Raw genomic sequence first — 18,309 nt, 5'->3', positions numbered from 1 at the left:
AAACACAACCTAAGATGGGGAGGGACCCGACACACAGCTAACATAGAAGTGACGGGAGATGGGGTCCAAGAGGTTTCAGTGGAGAAAGAGAGCTCATAGCACGGACCAGCACTGCAGGCCAGAAAGGGCTTCAGCTGAGACATGAGAGACAAGGGCCCGCACCCCACCTCCATCATCCAGCAGCTAGCTGACCTTGGGTGTGCTGCTTGACCTCCTGAGTCCTGCATCTCTTCCTCTGCTGATGAGACACAGTGGAACAGCTGATCTGCAGTGTAAGAAGTCAGAGAATCAATACAAAAGCATAGACGTGGGCCCAAACACGAGCTCAGAGTTCGGTCAGTCTTCGTCAATGTTCGTGACAAACGGCACCGTACAAACTCCAGTGAAGCTCGGAGAAGATGGGGACCACGTGTTTGTCGTGGCAAAAGCCTGGCGTCTGGCCAGAGGAGGGGAGGGTTCGAGGGCTAAGAAGGCAGACACAAAGGCTAGACTCCGGGTGTAGGATGCGCTGTTGCTAACTGGGGCCCTAGGCACGCCTTGGAACCTCTCCTGGTCACAGCTCCCTCGTCTGGCACACAAGGACAGTCTCTCCCACCACAAAGAGTTCCTGCCCAGCACAACAGCGCATAGTAGGAGCTCAGCGACAGGCCACAGAGGTGGTCGGCAGCTCTACATGCACCTGCACAGAAGAAACACGCCTTAGTGAGACCCAGAATCTTCTTAAATTATTTAGCAGCCTATAAGGACCTTGATCCTGCACCGGGCTCAGAAACAGCTCTCTTCCTCTTTTTCTGTCTCTGGCTCTGTCTCTCTCAGACACACACACACACACACACACACACACTCACAATAAAAGAAAGAGAAAACCGCAGGCAGCCTGGGGTGTTCCCAGCCGTAGGAAAAACATGTGTGCAACAAGTACGCAGTGCCATAAATAAATCAAACTGTAGGATCCGAGTCTGAGCCGGGGTCCAACCTCCTGCCCCAGCTGCGTCACGAGGTGGGCCTCACTCTCTGTTTCTGCAGCCGGCCGTGCCACGAGAAGCTGGCCTGCTCTTCGGGCTACTCCTGAGGTAGTTGACCCCTCCTAGGGAGCTCAAGAGTGCCCAGAATGGGAGGCAGAGAGAAGCATAGGCCATCAGGATGTTTGGCTGAGCCGAGCCAAGGAGATGTCTTTAAAACCTGCCTGTGGCAAGCTGCCTTGATTCCTAGAGCATTCATGTTGGAAGGGATTGTGGAAAGACACGGAAGTGTGCACACAAGAGCCCCGGGGGGGGGGCAGGGGTGGAGACTCAGATTTTGAGATGAACCCCAGCCCCTCCTTGCCGGAGGACTCCAGCAAGTTTCCTCCCAGAAAATGAGGGGCTTAGGTTACTAGACATCCTCCATGAGCCTTTTCTGCAGTGAGATGTTGCTGAATTCCTCTGATACCATTTAGCTAGTCCGCTTCTCACCAGGCTTCAATTCATTTCAAGAAAGCAGTTACTAAATGTTGATTGCACGCCAGGAACTTGTGCTGAGCACTGGTTGGGCCAAGGAGAAAAGACAGGGTTCCTGTTTTGCTGCTGCCAAGGAGCTCACAGTCTTCTGAAGGGAAGTGTATATCTAATTAAGTAAATATGATCGAAGACCACACGATACTCGAGTAGCAATCCATTCCCCTGGGAAGACTGCGGGAGGTACCATAAAGGAAAGGGATACCTGAGTGAACGTTTGAGAGTTAAGTAAGAACCTTCCAGAATCCTGAGGGCAGAGGGTAAGACAGGAACCAAATAAGGGAAGTGTCAGTGGATATGAAGAGTCGTTCATGGGGTTGCAGCGTGGAGAGGGACGGAAGGACAGGAGACTGGAAAGGCTAGCTGGGGACCGAGTGTGGAAGAACAGGTGTGAGAGCCAAAGAATTAGTTCTTTATCCTTCGGGTAATGGGGAGCCACTGAAGATGGCACTCCCGACAGGGGAGGGACAAAATCATATCTGTAGTTTAGACCATCCATTTTGCATTTTGGCAGGAATATAGAACCCCCGTGTCAGCAAACAACAGCCTGTGAGCCAAATGTGGTCCACAGCTTGTTTTTGTATGGCCTGGGAGCTGAAAATCTTTTTTTCCTACAACTTTACTCGGAAACAATTTGCATACCACATAATTCACTTATTTGAAGTACACAATTTAATGGCTTTTAGCGTACTCCCAGACTCCTGCAACCTTTACCACGGTCGATTTTGGACCATTTTCATCTCTTCAGGAAGAAACCCTACACCCTTTGACTACAACCTCCCCCATCTTGTCCCAGCCCTACTTTCTGTCTCTCCAGATTCACCTATTCCTGATATTTCCTGTAAATAGAGCCTATGATCTATGACCCTTTGTGTCTGGCTTCTTTCACTTAGCATAATGTTTTCAAGGTTCAGTGACGTTAGAGCCTTACTTTTCATGGCTTTTTTTGGCTAATTAATATCCCATTGAATGAACATACCACATTTGGTTTCTCCAGCCATCAAGCTGGTGGACATTCGGGTTGTTTCCCCCAAAGAAGAAAGTGCCGCATAGACATGTGGCTCACAAAGCCTCAGTATCTACCATCCGGGTCCTCACAGACTTGACGCAGACCCCGCCTAACAAGGAAGCAAGACAGCAAGTCAGAAGCCCAACTCGGGGTTTCCGACACTTTCCAAGTGACCATTTATGACGGTGGCTTCAACCACCCCTCGTAGTTGGACACATATTTGGGGTGGTGAAATCCACGGGACTTGATTGGATGCTTTGGGGAAGGAGAGAGGTACTGAGGAAAACTCATTCATTTATCATCAAGAAACTGAAATTCGGATGGTTAGAGTGAGTAGTCCGCAGTGAAGTCACTGGCTGATGGCCAAGTTAAGCTAAAATCTGCCTCTCCTCTTGAATGCAACACACAGACCTGTGCGATTTCTTCTTATCATCACCGGAGAGACAGACTCAGCCCCCAAGGGTCCCGAATGAATCAAGACAAGGGGTTTTCTCTGCAGTACTTGTCCCTGGTAACTGCCTTCCGAGCTCCTTCACCTTCTCTGAATTTACAAAGAATTCCAAAGTCGGCTTGGCAAAGTAGGCTCTGATCCACCGTGCCTCAATATGCTTCTCCAGCCGCAGCCTCTCTCTGCTTCTTTCGCATCCTTTGTTCCCCAAACTTAGCATGCCCCTTTCCCGTGCTTTCCCTGTGCCCCTCCCGCTCTCGGCAGTGTCCTCCCTGACTCCCTTCTCCACCCAGAAAACTCCTATTTACCCTTCAAAACCCATTCAAATATTCTGCCTCCAGGAAATCTCTCTTTCCAGCCCTTGTTCATAACATCAGCCACACTGAGTGGCGACATTCCTGTTCTTGTGTCTTTCTCTTCCACCAGGCTGTGCCTTTTGTCTGCCTCTATGGGGCTACAGGGAGAGACGGGCCCACAGTTGGGGCCCCCTCTAAGTATTCGCTGAATGCGTGGGTGAGCGGGCACACATTCTTTCCCTTCATCCTTCAATTTCAAGGGGAATTGCTTTCTTGAAGCCCCTCTGGGTCTTTCAGAGGAAGCCGCTCTCAGCCTCACTGCTTTCCCTTCTATTGATCCCGGGATTTATGGCACTATTGTTTCCTTTTATTAGGCTGTAATGGCCTCCGTTAAAACATGTTACATGGAAATAGACTAATTAAGTGTGTCAAATAAGTCATCATCCCACAGAGTGGCCAGCCCTCCCCGGGCAGCGCTGTGGTGACTCACAGTGGAGGGAGCCAGGCAGGGCACAGGAGAGCACATCCTCCTCACCCCTGTTTCTCAGAGCAGTGGAGGCCCCCCGCAAGCAAGAGGCTCCCCGCTTTTCCCTGCGACCCTCCTGGAGTCAGTGACTCTGTTCACTTGCGTGGGCTGGAGTTGACAGAGCCCACGCCAGGAGGCTTGCTTCCAACTCCTCTGCCTGTTCCTCGTCTAGGGGCTCGCAGGAAGGGGAAAACTTCTAGTAGCGGGCCTGATGATCAACTCTGGTGGGAAACCTGTTTCACCACCTCTGTCTGAAATACTTCCCAAATCGGTGCTTATTTTCAGGAAGGCTGGTTGACCAGAGAAGCTCCAGATCTTGGACGGTAGGTGAGCGCCCACCTTTGGAGGAATTTCCAGCAGGCCCTTGGGCTGATACAGACTGGACTCCCAGACAGTGCTGTTTGCTCTTTTAGACAACACGGATATCATTTTGGGTTCTTCTTATCCTGAGGGAATGGAGTATTTGACAAAATTCCCATGACAAGTGGTCCCTCAAGGATAAGGGACAGGAACCCATATAAAAAAAGTTTCAGTTTTGCTCCGCCCATGGTGAAAAGCTCCTCCCTTGCTTGAATCCACTCTTCAAGGCCCAGTCAAGCCCCTTGTCTTCTTCTCCCTTGAACTTCATGAGCGTGTCTCAAAATCTTAACCTTGTAGGATAATAGTCAGGCTCTGTTCTCCAAGACGCTTGGGGAACTCTGTGTGAACAACGTTACCCAGGCTTATGTTCTACAGAACTTCTCAGAGCTATCCTCATGTTAAGGTGTATTATAGATCTTCAGGAAACCATGGAACGTCCCAACTATTTACTACCCCCGACCCAGTGTAAGGATCGTACATCCCTGCCCTTTGCTGTGTGCTTTTGCTGTGCCTCCCCCAGACTGGACCGTGTATAGTTCCGGTTCCCACGGATGTTAAGGTTGGCCATGTGACCCATGGAAGATGGGCAGAAGTGGGGTCTCAGAGCTGAAATGGCCACAGACTTTGCAAGTGTCTACTAGTTTTCTCTCCCAGTTTTGCCCCTGCCATGAAAAGAGCACACCTCTAGCAACCAGTCCCCCAGAATGCAGCTGAGGAGGAGACTTAAAAGCAACCCATAATCTGAGCCAGTGTTGCTCCACCCAACCTCTTCGGGCCAAGGAATGAGACAGTATCTCTTAGCAGTTACAGACTGTATCAGTTTCTTACTGCTGTTGTAACAAATGACCACAACCTGAGGGGCTTAGAGCACTGCCCATTTATTCTCTTACATCCAAAATCTGTCTCCCTGGACGAAAGTCAAGATATTGACAGGGCCAGTTCCTTCTAGAGGGTCCAGGAAAGAACCCACCACCTTGCCTTTCGCAGCTTCAAGGGGCTACCGATATCCTCTGGTTCAGGGCTCCTGTCTCAGTCTTCCAAGCACATCACTCAGCATCTGCTTCTGTTACATGACCTCTCTTCTTCCTCACTCTGACCCTCCTGTCTCCATCTTCCAGGGACCCTGTGACTACATTGGGCCCATGCGAATCATGCAGAATAGTCTTCCCATCTCAGGATGCTTAACGGAATCACATCTGCATGGTCCTTTTCACCATAGGAGGCAGCATTCCTAAGTTCTGGAGATGAAGATGTGGATGTGTTCAAGTCCGTGGTTCAGCTGACCTCATTGGCCATATATATATATGGTTTCCCCAAGTTTTTTGAAATTGGAACCCCTATTATCTGGTGTTTCTATTGCTAATTTGCAGTTATCACTAAACTGATATCCGGTTGCCTCCTGTGGGATTATCAATTTCTGCTGATCTTATTTGGTCCATCTCCTTGGCTTAAAGGTTCTCCTACTTTCCTAATCTATAAAAGAGGGACAACATCTGTCAGGGTTGAACTTATCAAATTCCAATTGGAAATAAGTTGGAAAGACATTAAGCGTGTCTGTACGGTGAACAGCCATAATTTCTCAATAGACGCCACTTGACTTCCTGGCCTGCCTTTGCCGGCACAGAGCGCGGGCTGCTGCTGTGGGCAGTTTAAGTGCTGGTTGGCTGATAGAGGGAAGGTCTCCCTGATAGCCACGGCTCTGCTTTCCATCCTCTCCCCTTTCGTCCACAATGTCAGGCACGCAGCAGGCATGGGCTTGTGTCTGTTTGTCCTGTCGTCCCAAAATATATGGAAGTCCCGGGATGGGGGGAGGTGGGCAGGAACTGTGTTGCATGAATAAATGAGCCTTATCATCGCTCGGTAGCTGTGTGTCTTTTGGAATGTTCCTTGTTTTCTCGAGGTTTCAGTTCCCCTACATGCTAACAGGAGACTAGATTCAGAGCCCTGTGGCCTCTCCCTGCTGGGTCCAAAGCCCTTGAGTCTGGGACTCCCCCTTTTCCCACCATTTTGCTCAGCACAGCCTTTGGACCTCCTTCGTACTGATTAAACACTCGGTGATTAGAACAGGGATGCTCTTCTGTGTACCATCTTTTTCAGTTTTGCATTGTAACGGGTTTTTTAAACCAAAATACCCTTCAAAGGCCGAAAGAAAAATTGGCAAATGACCCAGACTCCAGAACAGACCACCAGGACCCGGTCATGATCATTGGGCCTTTCTGGAAACCTCAGATCCCCCTATGCAGAGCCAATGCTGCCCAAGTAAATGACACCAGTGGGTTCTGTGTCATAGCTTGCAAACCCATTGTAAAGCTCGAGTCCTGAAACCCACAAAACCCTTCAGTCGTGACTGATCTTCTCATGCTTGCTTTGAGAAAGCTCTATTTTCTGAGAGCAAGATGACCCAGAAAAGGGTTAAGCCCGAAAAGGTTCATTTCCTCTATACTGCCTGCTCTAGAATCTGGGATAATTCCTGCCATTAATATTTTAAGCAACTAATTTGACATTTTTCCATTTAATTAACTTGCATACATATGAGAACAGGGCTTTGAGAGTACCGTGACATTTAAACAAAGTCATTTAAGTTTTCCCATTTCTGGCAGAGTGCGGCTTTCTTCTTTGCCTTTTTCCTTTGTGCTCCGTTTCTGTTTTGCATTCCCGATTCTGATGCTGGCTTATTAGCTCAGAGAAGTGACCAAATTTCCCCAAGCCAGCGTCCCACAGCCTCAATCTAGGTGACGTGGGTGGGCCTGGAACTCTGGGCTGCGGCTCTTTTAAACCCAATCCTACTCTTTTCCAGGCCATTCTGCAAACAGCATTTCCATCAGAGCAGGCTAGCGTCACAGGCTAATGTTTTCCTGTTGCCACACCAACCCCTGGTGGGAGTGGGGGAGGTGCGGCGGGAATGCAAAACATTTATCAAATGTAACCATCTCCACTGAAGAGCCGGGGTTTCAGGAGGCAAACAATAGCTGCGTGACGATTTTCCCTTCCAAATGACAAATAATTGCTGTCCTATCATCAAATGATTAAGAAATAAAGGAAAACAGACAAATGGAGTGTATCCATGGAGGGATGGTGCGGGGGTCTGGGGAGAGGCTCGCTCAATGTGCCGTAATTGAAAAATTGCACCCTAATTAGCTCCCACCCCGGAGGATTTGTGAGTTCTACGCCACCCCATTCGCAGCCCGCCAAGTTACAGAACTTGCAGCCATTAAAGTTTCCTGCTGGTTTCAGAAGGGGCTGGGCAGTCTCCAGACGCACCCAGAAAGCAAGGCTCTTTGGCTTGCCCAGCCCTCAAGAAGGAGTCATTACTTCATACTTTCATCTGCCATAATTAATCACAGATTTTCTCTGCCTATCAACAGCACCGGCTGCTCTCCCCAGATGAACCTGGGCACTCATGCCTCAGGCTTATTGGCGGTGGCCAGCCGAGCCCGGCTCACCCAGGGTCAAGAGAGCTGCATTCCCATGATGCAAAATGGCGCCCCCAATCCCAGGCGCCAGAGGAGAGAATGGGTCCTGCATTTGAAATGAAATCCTGTGGCAAACCAAGCTCAGGGGACTCTGGACGAATTTCACGTCTTCCTTTCCTCCCACGATCGGGATATTCTTGGGGACTTCTAATGAGGCTGTCAGGAAGCATAGCCCTGTAAGAGAGGTGGGTCTCCATTCTCTTCCACTCCCTCCCCCTGGACCTGGGTTTAAATCCCAGCTCCACGACCTCATTAGCAGCATGACCTTGGGAAAGTGACTCGGTCTGTCTGAGCGTGTGTGTCTCCAGTTATAAAATGGAGATCATAGCACCTACCTTTCAGAAGTAAGATGATGACCAGAGGGTGCCATGGCAAAGGTCTGGGTTACGGTTGCCACGGTTCCTGATTCCTATGTGGAAAGGGGGGATAATGATCTTACCTCCCCACTAGGATCTTTCTGAGGAATTGAGTAGAGAATGCTTTATATGTGTGTAAATTGCCTGACATAAATTTGGGGCCCAGTAAATATTTGAATTGAAATGAATCATAGATAAATGGTTCATCCGTTCATTTAATCCATCAGCTAACCGTTGTTAAATGATTACTTTTTGCCAGACACTTTGTTAGGCATAGGATATACACAGGGGAGTAAGACAAACTTGATTCGTGCCTTTGGGAGCTTACATTCTAGGGGGAGAGCACAATGAAAAACAAATTTTTAAAAAATGACATCCAAGTTGTAAAAAGTTCTGTAAGAAAATAGACAAGAACACAAATAAAAGCTAAGAGTTGGCAGTAATTTTTAAATGAAGACCAAGAGGCTAAAGACACACGTTTGTAAGGAACGATAGGGAAAAGCATTCCAAGCAGAGGGAACAGCCTGGCAAAAAGCAGGATGAATCTTAACATATTCTAGGAACGGAGAACAGCCAGGAGTCAGGCCATGGAACACACAAGCCCAAATCTCAGTGATTTCAGACAATACGAGTTTAGTCCTTGTTCTTGTCAGAACCAATTTGGTATTTGGTGGGTGGTCTTTAGCTCAGTTACTCAAAAATCCAAACTCCCCACTGTCCCCTAAGGTCTCGGTGAAGTTGTCCATTATATCCTTTGCTTGCAGCCAATAGCAAAAAAAAAAATCTCTTGGACATTTGGGGGTCAAGGCCAGAGGTGGTGGGGGTCATTTGCACTCATATACCATTGACTGGAGCTCAAAGATCTGGTCCTGCCTCCCTGCAGAGGAGCACGGGGGACGGTGTGTAGCCACATGTGTGGAAGGACAGTAACAGGTTGAGAGAACACACAGCAATGCCCGCCCCTGCCCCCAGAAAGCGAGGAAGGAGAGATGGAAGTGGGGTTATTCAAGGCCATGGAAACCAGGGGGAGAAGGGTGACGTCCATGCAGAGAGAATGAGAAGCCATTCCAGGGCATTCCTCACATGCCTGTTTAGATCTTACTCAGTGAGAATGGCAAGCTAGTCAAAATTAATGGCATGACCGAATTTACACCATAAGGGGACTTCTCTGGCTCTTATGAGGAGAAACATCTGCAGAGGGCAATACTGGTCCCTGGAAGGTTCCTTGGATTAAGGTGATGAAGAAGGGGATGGACAGAAAGTGACAGATTTGAGAAACTTCAGTCCCCATAGAACTGGCTTCAGCCTCACTGGGTATCTGGCATGAAGGTGCCTGTTGGCCTGGGGCCATCATGGAAGGCTCCAAAAGATGAGAGAAGACATGAAAGCACTGGGTTGAGCAGCTGGCTGTGCAGCATGGAGGAGTTCCAGAAGTTTCCACCGGAACCAAAAGCTGGTCTACCTCCTCAGCGCCTCTCTGGCCCAGTGTAGCCACAGACCCTCCACGTCCTGCTTCCATCACAGTGAGAGATGTCAACCTTCAGCCAGCCTGGTTCCCACCGGTCTCAGGGCAGGCAGCTGGGGGAAGCTGGGATGAGACAGACAATCTGCAGAGTGTGACCGCTTACAGAGCACGGGCTTCGAGTGGTTCCGCTTAATCCTCCCAACCGGGCTGGGAGGATGGCCGGAGTTTCTATTGACTCTATCTTACAGACAACAAAACAGGCTCCTGTGCTTCTGTTCCTCTATGAGTACAAGCAGCAGGTTCCAACACGTCTTCTGTTTGCTCGGGTGCAACGCAGCGGACTCCTCCAAGGGCAGGTGTGTCTAGACTCACACGAGGCCAAAAGAGAGTGAAGATCTGCCTTTCACGACCCCTGCTTCCTGCCAGCATGGGAGTGGCCTCCTCCAACCGGATGCTCCCCAGTCAGCCCCGTTGGACCCCTGCGGCCCATTCTGTGATGTCTTCAGACAGGCTTATGGACCTGGTGATCCAAACATTCGGCATCCTGAGCTACTCCAGACATTGTGAAGCAGAATCCCAGAGACCATGGGAACCATTCGGCTGTGTTTTCAAATCTCCCCAGGTACAGTGACCCGGTGCTCAGATAAGAGTACTGTGGCATCATCAGCGGGGGTAGTGGTAGGCTAGGCGGAGCCCGGGGAAAAGCTTAACACCTAGTGAACTGGCGACAGACCCAGGAGTAGACGATGCCTTCTAGTTTCTAGTCTCTTCTCTTCAGGACTGTCCTGATGCCCTGAAGAGGTCATGGGGAAGTGCAGCCTTACCGGTGGTCTGAAAAGATCAGAGCAGGACAGGAACTTTAAGGTTATCTTTCCAACCCAGGGGTTCCCCAATTTCCAACTGTCCAGTGCTTCGGAATCACCAGAAATGTTTGTCACAACTCGGGCTCCTGGCCGCCCTCTGTGCCTACTGTACCAGAAACTGGGGAGTCCATGTTTTCTAAAATATCCCTGGTGATTCTGTTATCAGCCACATTTGGAAACCACTGATCCAGGCTTCCCATTTCACAGTCCATAAAACTGAGGCCCAGGGAGATGGAATTTTCCTATAACGACCTGGCCTGTAAACCAAGTTTCCTGGCTCGGTCTCCAGCTTCTTCCACTAGCCGTCACTCATCAAAAAGCCCGTCCACACATGGGGCAGAGGAGGGGATGGTGGGCCCACAGCAGCAAGGGGGGGCCACCGTGTTGAAAGAGCTGCCTCAGAGAGACATGGAATTAGCTGACTGTGGCAGGTTTCCTTCCCCTGGTTATCGATGCCTCTTCTCCCTTCCCTTCCCGGTACTTCCCCTGCTCATCCAAACACGATCAATTACTCACAGGAATAAATTATGCACCCAGCCTACAGTCTATTAAGTCATCGGTGATGTGCTGGCTCAGGAGCCAACAGGCAAGACGGGCTGTCTGTAGCGAAGGCCAGCAGAAGGGACCATGTGGGCCCAGCGCTTGGAGGAGCCTTGAAACAGAAAAGCGCCCAACCCTCCGACAACGGTTGAGCCGCCTGGGCCCCCAGAGATAAGATCACAGGCCACACTTGAAAAAAACATTTTTTTGAAACAACTGCCCCTCGGCCTGAGGCTGCAGCTCCATGGGCCGACCACCAGCCGCCCTCCCCAGCTCCCACAGCCCCAAGCCCTCAAGGAGGCCTAGCCCCGATCCAGGGATCCTATTAATGTGGAGGAGGGCTGGGGGACCTGAAACTGCATTTCTTGCAAGCTTCTGGATAATATCAGTGCTGCTGGTCCAAAAAAGCAAGGCTCTGGCGAGCAGTGTGAGCAGAACTGGGTAGTCAGCCCCCTTGTTCATACGTAGTTTCTTCTCCCAGTCGGCTCCTTCCGCATTTCCTCTGCCTGCAACATCTTTCCCTTCTGGAACCTGCTTAGAAAACTGTTTGCCATGCATGGTCTGGCTTGGGCACGCCTGCTTTCTCCAAGTCTTCCTTGACCCCCTGCGGCCCCCATGCCTCACTCACACTCCATCATGGCCATACTTACTCTCGTGGGAATAGTTCACACAACTTGTCACTCGATGGCCTGGGAACTCCATAAAAACTGTACCAACTCTTTGGTTTCTATGTGTCCAAGACTGATAGAGCTCTGCTTCGCCACTGGGGCTCCATAGAGCCTGGGAACTTTCCAGAGATCCCCAAAAAAAGTTTGAGACCGGAAAACAAAATGATTGGACCCAAAACACGAAGGAAAAACTTCGCAGTAGAAATTAATAAAATTTTAATGAAATGTCTCCAAAACAAAATATTACATCAACCACATTAATGGTTTCATTTAGTATTCATAAAAATTCATAAAAATTTCATTATACTTGGAAACGATGTGCCGGTTAGATTTTCTCACTTTGCAAGAATTCTTGAGTACCCCCATCACTGCTGAGAAATCAAAGACAGGCATAGATCGAATGAATTACTTGTAGCCAAATAATTCCAAACGTGAAGTTATAAAAATAATCTTTATTTTTCTTTACAGAAAAAAAAATACACTTAATATGGAATATGGGTGAATTACACTATGTTTGATATGTGTGAGTTGGAGCTTCCAAAGCAAGTGTGTCTAGGTCTTAGAAAGTCTGAAAACCGCCTTGACGTCTGGCCTGGGGGAAGCATGCCATAGATTTCTCCCAAATGAATGGATGCATAAATGGCAAACCATGGTTCTGAAAAGTATATAGGTGGGAAGAAGGGAAGAAAAACAGGCAAGAGAAATATATAAAACATAAGCCAAACTTTTAAAACAACAGAGGAAGTCCTTGTTCGCCAGAAATCCCAGTCCCAACTGGATGACAGAGACAGGCGATATCGCCCCCTACTGGCTGGAGGAGTTGTCCACACACACCGGCTTCACTTATTGATCTGTCATTGCCACTTCTCCAACACCAAGAACATCAAAGCCCTTTGAATTTCCCTCAAAGAAAGAAGTCAGTGGTCCCTGAGGATCAGCCTCTGCCTCTCTTCCGGAAGGAGACTCGAGGGGAGCTGTACAGCTGACTTTGTGTCAGACATCCTGAAATGGATCCAAACCCATCTTGAACCTATTTCTACCTTCCTCCTGAACTACCTCTTGGCTAACATATTCCATATGTTTCTTTCCCTGATGGATAATAGGCTTTGCTTTTATTTCAAAGGATATCATTGAAAAGTCTAGGGGACAGGGCTTTGTTCGAAGACAAACAAGATTTGGGGAGTTTTTCTGAGGAAACCATCAGAGATAAACAGGAAGATTTATACACAAGATGTTCATTACAGCATTATTTATAATAGTGAAGGAGCGGAAATGGCCTAAAGTGCCAATAGCAAGGGGCTGGTTGAATAAATTAGGACCTCCCCACATAATAGAAGACTATGCAGACATTAACAGTCATGTTTTTGGAGATTATTTTATTTTGTTTATTTTTTTAAAAGATTTTATTTATTTATTTGAGAGAGAGAAAGAGAAAGAGAGCACAGAGGGAGAGGGAGAAGCAGACTCCCCACAGAGCAGGGAGCCTGACACAGGGCTCAATCCCAGGACCCCGAGATCATGACCTGAGCCTTAGACAGACGCTTAACCCACTGAGCCACCCAGGCACCCCTGAAGATTATTTATAGAAGTATCCCACCTTTGGTGAGCCCTTCAGAGGTACCAAACAGCATTGTCTGCACCTGACGCGCCTTCCAACAGCCCCGTGAACAAAGTACACTGCTTGCATTATCTCCGTGGGACACGCAGGGAAACTGAGGCATAGGCAAGCCAAGGTCGCAGCGCTAGACTGGGCACTGCACTGGCAACTCCAGAGCTGCCCTGAGGCACGATGGACTGCAGGATGCTGCCTCCTTCTCACACAGATTGATGGGGAGTGGAAGCGAGGCAGTGGCTCCTTCCCAGATCTGCGGCCAGCTGTCACAAAGAAGGGCAGCAGATCAGGCTGAATCCTGAGGTGTGGTGGGGTCTTGACAAGGCAGCTTTCACAAGCAGTGATGACAGAGGAAGAAAGAGCCCAAGTGAAATCCCAGAGGTGGCAGCAAGGGGGTGGGTAGGGGTTAGCAAACATGGAGGGGGTAGGGATGGCTAGTATGTCAGGTGTGTTGTCACCACGCACTGGGAACAAACAAATACAGCACCGGAGACTGGGCTGAGGCACTGCAGTGTGCGCCAGAGCAGGGACAGTAAGCATCGAAACTGCTAGCTTTGGTGGGCCCATCCATACAACGTGCTTAGTGCTTCTCCGGGACTCGTTAAATCCTGAGGACCAGTACCTTTCTTTGAGCTATCATTATGCCCATTTCACAGGTGAGAAAACAAAGACCTGGCAAGATTTAAGTCATTTGCCTGCAATTTCGACCAGTAAGCAACAGTGCTAGAGTTGAAGTATGTGGTGCAGAGGCCACATGCTTGACCCCTGGGCCACTCCCTCCCGTGGGGACGGGCTGCCACACACAGGGATAGGAGCCCACTTTCATCCCCCCCCCCCCCCCCCCGCAGCCCATGCTGCTTTCTGTTCCATCAGCTACAGCTGGCCTTCCTTGTTATTCAGGGAATCCATTCTATAGGAAAATGAGGGCAGAGCCTCCTGGGTTTATGAGAACCCCTGGGAAGCCCAACGCGAGAGATGAGAGAGGGGAAAGAAAGATCCCTCCACATTTGGGGAAAATCACCAAATGTTTCTGGTTCCTCAAGCTAATGCTGTGTGAAGTCCAAGGGGAATCTGAAACAAAGGAACACCACAGATTCACCCCAGAAGTCCTGGGTGCCCTCCTCATCCCCAGGCTGCCAGATCCTTCTTGGGTAGCCTCCAGCCCTAGGGCCTCGGCTGCGTCCTCCAAGAGTGGCCACCTCCAACCAGACCCCTGGGCCCTGAGCCTGCCTGCTCCCCAAGCCTGCTGCAGAAAGGCCCAGCCCCCCACACACACACCCCCAAAACAAGCTCCTCTCAGACTCTTTCATGGTCGGTGTTCACTCTCCACAATAGCGAACATGGGGATTTTTCTGGGTTTTACTTTCTGGGTTTCTCCCTTCCTGAAGAAGTCAGTGGAGGTCTCTGTGGATTCTGGCTACTGTATATCTGGAGAGCAGGCTCACCCAAAAGCCCAGTGACCCACCCTACCCACCCTCCCTGGAGTAAGGGTCTCTATAGAACAAACAGCCCTTGGGGACCAATCTAGAGCCAGCACCCCACTCATCCACAAGCACACCCCCCAACAGACCCACGGGAGTGGGTTCTGGAGCCACGCTGTCTGGGAGACACCCCCTTTCTTAGCCACAGGCCCCCTGCCCCAAGGCCACAAATCTGCCCGCCCGGGGCTTAGCCACAGGGCCTGCCCATGAGACCAACGCCAGGAGGGAGATCCTGCCCTCTGCCTCTGCAGAGCATTTGGCGGTGAGGAGTAGGAGTCAGGTAGCGGGGCACCCCTCTACCAGAGACAGCTGGCTCGAAAATGGAGAGAAGAAAGAGGAAGAACAGCCGTGAGACAAGGAGAAGAGCCCTAGGCATGACTCCGTAGTTCCTGATTCTAGTTCCTCCAGGGCGGGGCTGAAGTTCTCACCCCTGGGTTTTGTGAAATATTGCCATATCCTTTCCCCAAGGTCATCATTTTGCTTGAGGGAAATGTCCCTTGCAGTCCAAGCAGCCGCAGCAAGAGCAGCCTCCATGAGACCACCACAAGTGCCTTGCACGTTGCATTCAGGATTTCTGCAGCCCACCTCCCCAGATCCACTCACAATTTGCCATATGGGTGGCCAAGCCTGATGAATCCTTGGTCTCGTGCTTCTGAATCTTCAATAGCTCCCTGCTACATACAGGATAAAGTCCAAGTTCCCTAACACAGCGTTCAAGTTCACTGTCAACCTACTGAAGCCGTTTCACTCTCCATTTCTGGATCTTGGCTAGACAGAACTGCTCTTGGCCTCCCACTGCATGCCTCTGCTCATTCTGTTCCCTCTGCCTAGCCAGCCCCTTCCTTGCATCTCTGCCTTGCTAACTTGTTCTCTGACTTCCCAGGCTGGGCAAAAGGGGGCTTGTCCTCTGGGCTCCCCTATGTCCTGTCCTCGCTCAGCCTGCCAAAACTCAGACCAGACTGTGTGGTAACTGGCTGCTTTCTTGTCTTTCCACCACACTGTGGACTCTAGAAAGGCCAACATCACAACGTCTCGGCTCCCCGTACTGTGTTCCGTGTAAACTGGCTTCTATCCGCTCACCCACCCCATCTTGTGGTGACTCCTTCCAGCCAAAGTTGAAGAGTTCCAGGAGAATGTTCAGGTCACCTGTCCCTATTTTAGAGAGAATGAAATTGAAGCCCAGAGAGGTTCATAGTGACCCCAGGTCACAGAGCTAGGCCTGAATTAGAAGCAGAGCTTTCTGCTTCAAACCCCACGCCTTTCCCACTACACCCACCGTTGACCTACTGCTCTGGCCCTGCTCTGTGTCTACGCCATGGTAAGTTTCTTTAAGTGTATGTATCCCATTGGGGGCCATCAACTTTTCTGAGCTCCAAGAGGATTTCCATTGTGCACCCTGGGATCAAAATTTGAAATTAGGCCCTTGTGCTTCCCTGATGTGCTTGTGTGGGTGGCTTTCTCACCTGGAGGTCTTTGTGTGCACTGTTCTCCTGCCCAGGTTCCCCACGAGGACCCTGCTCCTCATCCCTGTTCCTTCATCAAAAGCCACATCGGGTGTCCCCTCTATCGGGAGCTTTCCAGAAGCCTTCCTGAGTTTGCTGCTCGTTGCCTTCTTGCCTGCACCCATTGAACCTATCCATTTCTCTGGGACAATCCCTGGCGGCCAAGCAGAGCTTGGTCCCTACCCATTTGCTGTTGTCTGTTTCCTCGTAGGCAGTGATCTCTATATTATCCAGCTCCTAGCCCAGAACCTGACTTGTAGTAGGTGCTTAACTGAAGTGTGTTCGGGGGAAGATGAGAGGAAAGGATGATGCTTACAAAGCATTTCACATTGAGAAAGCCCTCTAGCCCCATGATGGGGGAATAAGACTTCACCCCATTTCTCTACAGCTTCTAACAAAGAGCTGGGAACACAGTAAAGAATCAGCTAGCATCTTCAGACCAAAGTCTAATCCCGCAACTTTCTTCTGCATTTATGCTGATATTTACCAAGCAAGCATTGACTTACTGAATTTTCATAATAATGATAAGGGACCTTATAATTTTTTTTTTTTAATTTTCTATGGAAGAGCCACCAGAATCAGCCCTGAATCCTGGGCCTTACCTGGCGGCAGCCTATCCTCCAGCACCTACCCCTATCTGAGGTCAGAGTCCGGCTACCATGACACATGCATGTCTGTTAGAGGCTTGCTTCTCCCCTCATGGTCCATACATAGTTAGGTGATCCTTATGGATACAGGGTATCCTTAGCCAACAGATGACCGTGCAACCAAGTTCAGTGGCCCGGAGCAGACAGTTCAGACACCCTCTGCCTTGACATTGCTTTTAGTGGCTCCATCCCCTCCCAAGCCTCCCATCAAAGAGAAGGTCCCATGGCTTCCCAGTTCCTTGCAAGCCAGGGTGGAGTGTCCGCACAGCTCAGATGTCAGCGGGAAGGCCGAGCCAGCACCACGTCTCATTTGGCCTTACTTCTTAATTAGGCACCCACAGTGCTACTCAGCTGCCCCTCTGCCCCTCCAGTTTCCAGGAGCGCGGCCGTGCTGCCGAGACAACGGATCAGCAGCACGGAGCACTGCCCCTGAGGTTTGCCAGAGGGACAAAGATGGCGTCCCTGGGAGCACTCGCCATTGCCAGGTCAGCCCAGGGCTTGAGAAGCATGGCAGACTGGCACAAAGGGTTGAAGCCCAGAGCGGTGCAGCCACCCTTGGAGGACCCCTCCCCCAGCTTAAGTCCCGATTTCCCCCCGCCCCCCATGAAGCAACAAAGCAGCAATGTCCCAAGCATCCAACCACACCCCACCAACCCTCTCTGCCCAGCTTCCCCTTCAAGGTTACTGACCTCAGAGTTGCCCTTCCTGGATGGTGAAGGTGTCACATGACAGCTCAGAGGTGGCCACGCACCAGGAGCTTGCAGCCCTGCCTCACCACAGAGGTAACCTTCGGTCAGTTGCCTCTTCTCTCAAGAGTGGCCGCCAGCAGAGGGAGAGGGACTGGCCAGGTGAGACCTGAGCTGGAAGCCTGGCTGTGTCACCAAACTGCTGTGTTTGTTTGGGCAAGTAGCCCCATTCCTCTGGGCTTCAGGTGGCTCCCCTCCCAGGGAGGGGGTGGCTTCACTGAGCTATCCATTTCCTCTTTCCTTCCAGGCCTCTCAATAACCAGAAACTACAGTTCTGTGGCAGGAATAAAGCTTAGGGCACTAACAGTAAAGTTCCTCCCTTTCTGCTCTGCACAAACCAACAATAAAAATAGCAATAATTCTATTTAGTAACTGTTTTCTCTGTGCCAGCCAACACTCTAGGCGTGTTTCCTGACACAATCTCTTCGCATCTTCCCAGAAACGCTGACAGGTGCACATTCCTATTGCTCCCATTTTAAAGATGGAAAATAAATTCTCCCCAAAATTCCGTGTCTTGTCCATGGACACACAGCTGGAAACGGAGAGAAGTGAGATCTGAAATGGGGTGATTCATCTGCCGAACAAGGACATGTTAGAACTCCATTCTCTCCAGCTTCTGTCTGACCACCTCAGCTATTTCTTCCCCATAGAACATTTATAAAATTCTATTGTATCCTTGGGCGCAAAGAAAAAAGTTTTTAAATTTTAAATTAGAGATTTTATAGGTCACAATCTCTTACTATAATCCAAAATTTTCAAATAAAAAAATGGGGCTGAAAATATTCTTAACTACTGGGGAATTAATAAACACAGTTCTAGAT

General features: G+C 49.9%; 1 long non-coding RNA gene across 1 annotated transcript; it reads right to left on the bottom strand.

Moving 5' to 3' along the window:
- Positions 1–12,923: 12,923 nt before the first annotated feature.
- Positions 12,924–17,910, bottom strand: LOC131835824 (uncharacterized). Its single transcript, XR_009355377.1, has 2 exons — positions 17,432–17,910; positions 12,924–13,375 (listed from the first exon to the last, which is right to left on the bottom strand). It is a non-coding gene; the product is annotated as an uncharacterized LOC131835824 (long non-coding RNA).
- Positions 17,911–18,309: the final 399 nt, after the last annotated feature.

Source organism: Mustela lutreola, chromosome 7, assembly GCF_030435805.1.
Source record: "Mustela lutreola isolate mMusLut2 chromosome 7, mMusLut2.pri, whole genome shotgun sequence".
Taxonomy (NCBI): domain Eukaryota; kingdom Metazoa; phylum Chordata; class Mammalia; order Carnivora; family Mustelidae; genus Mustela; species Mustela lutreola.
This window is presented reverse-complemented; position numbering and strand designations above follow the sequence as displayed.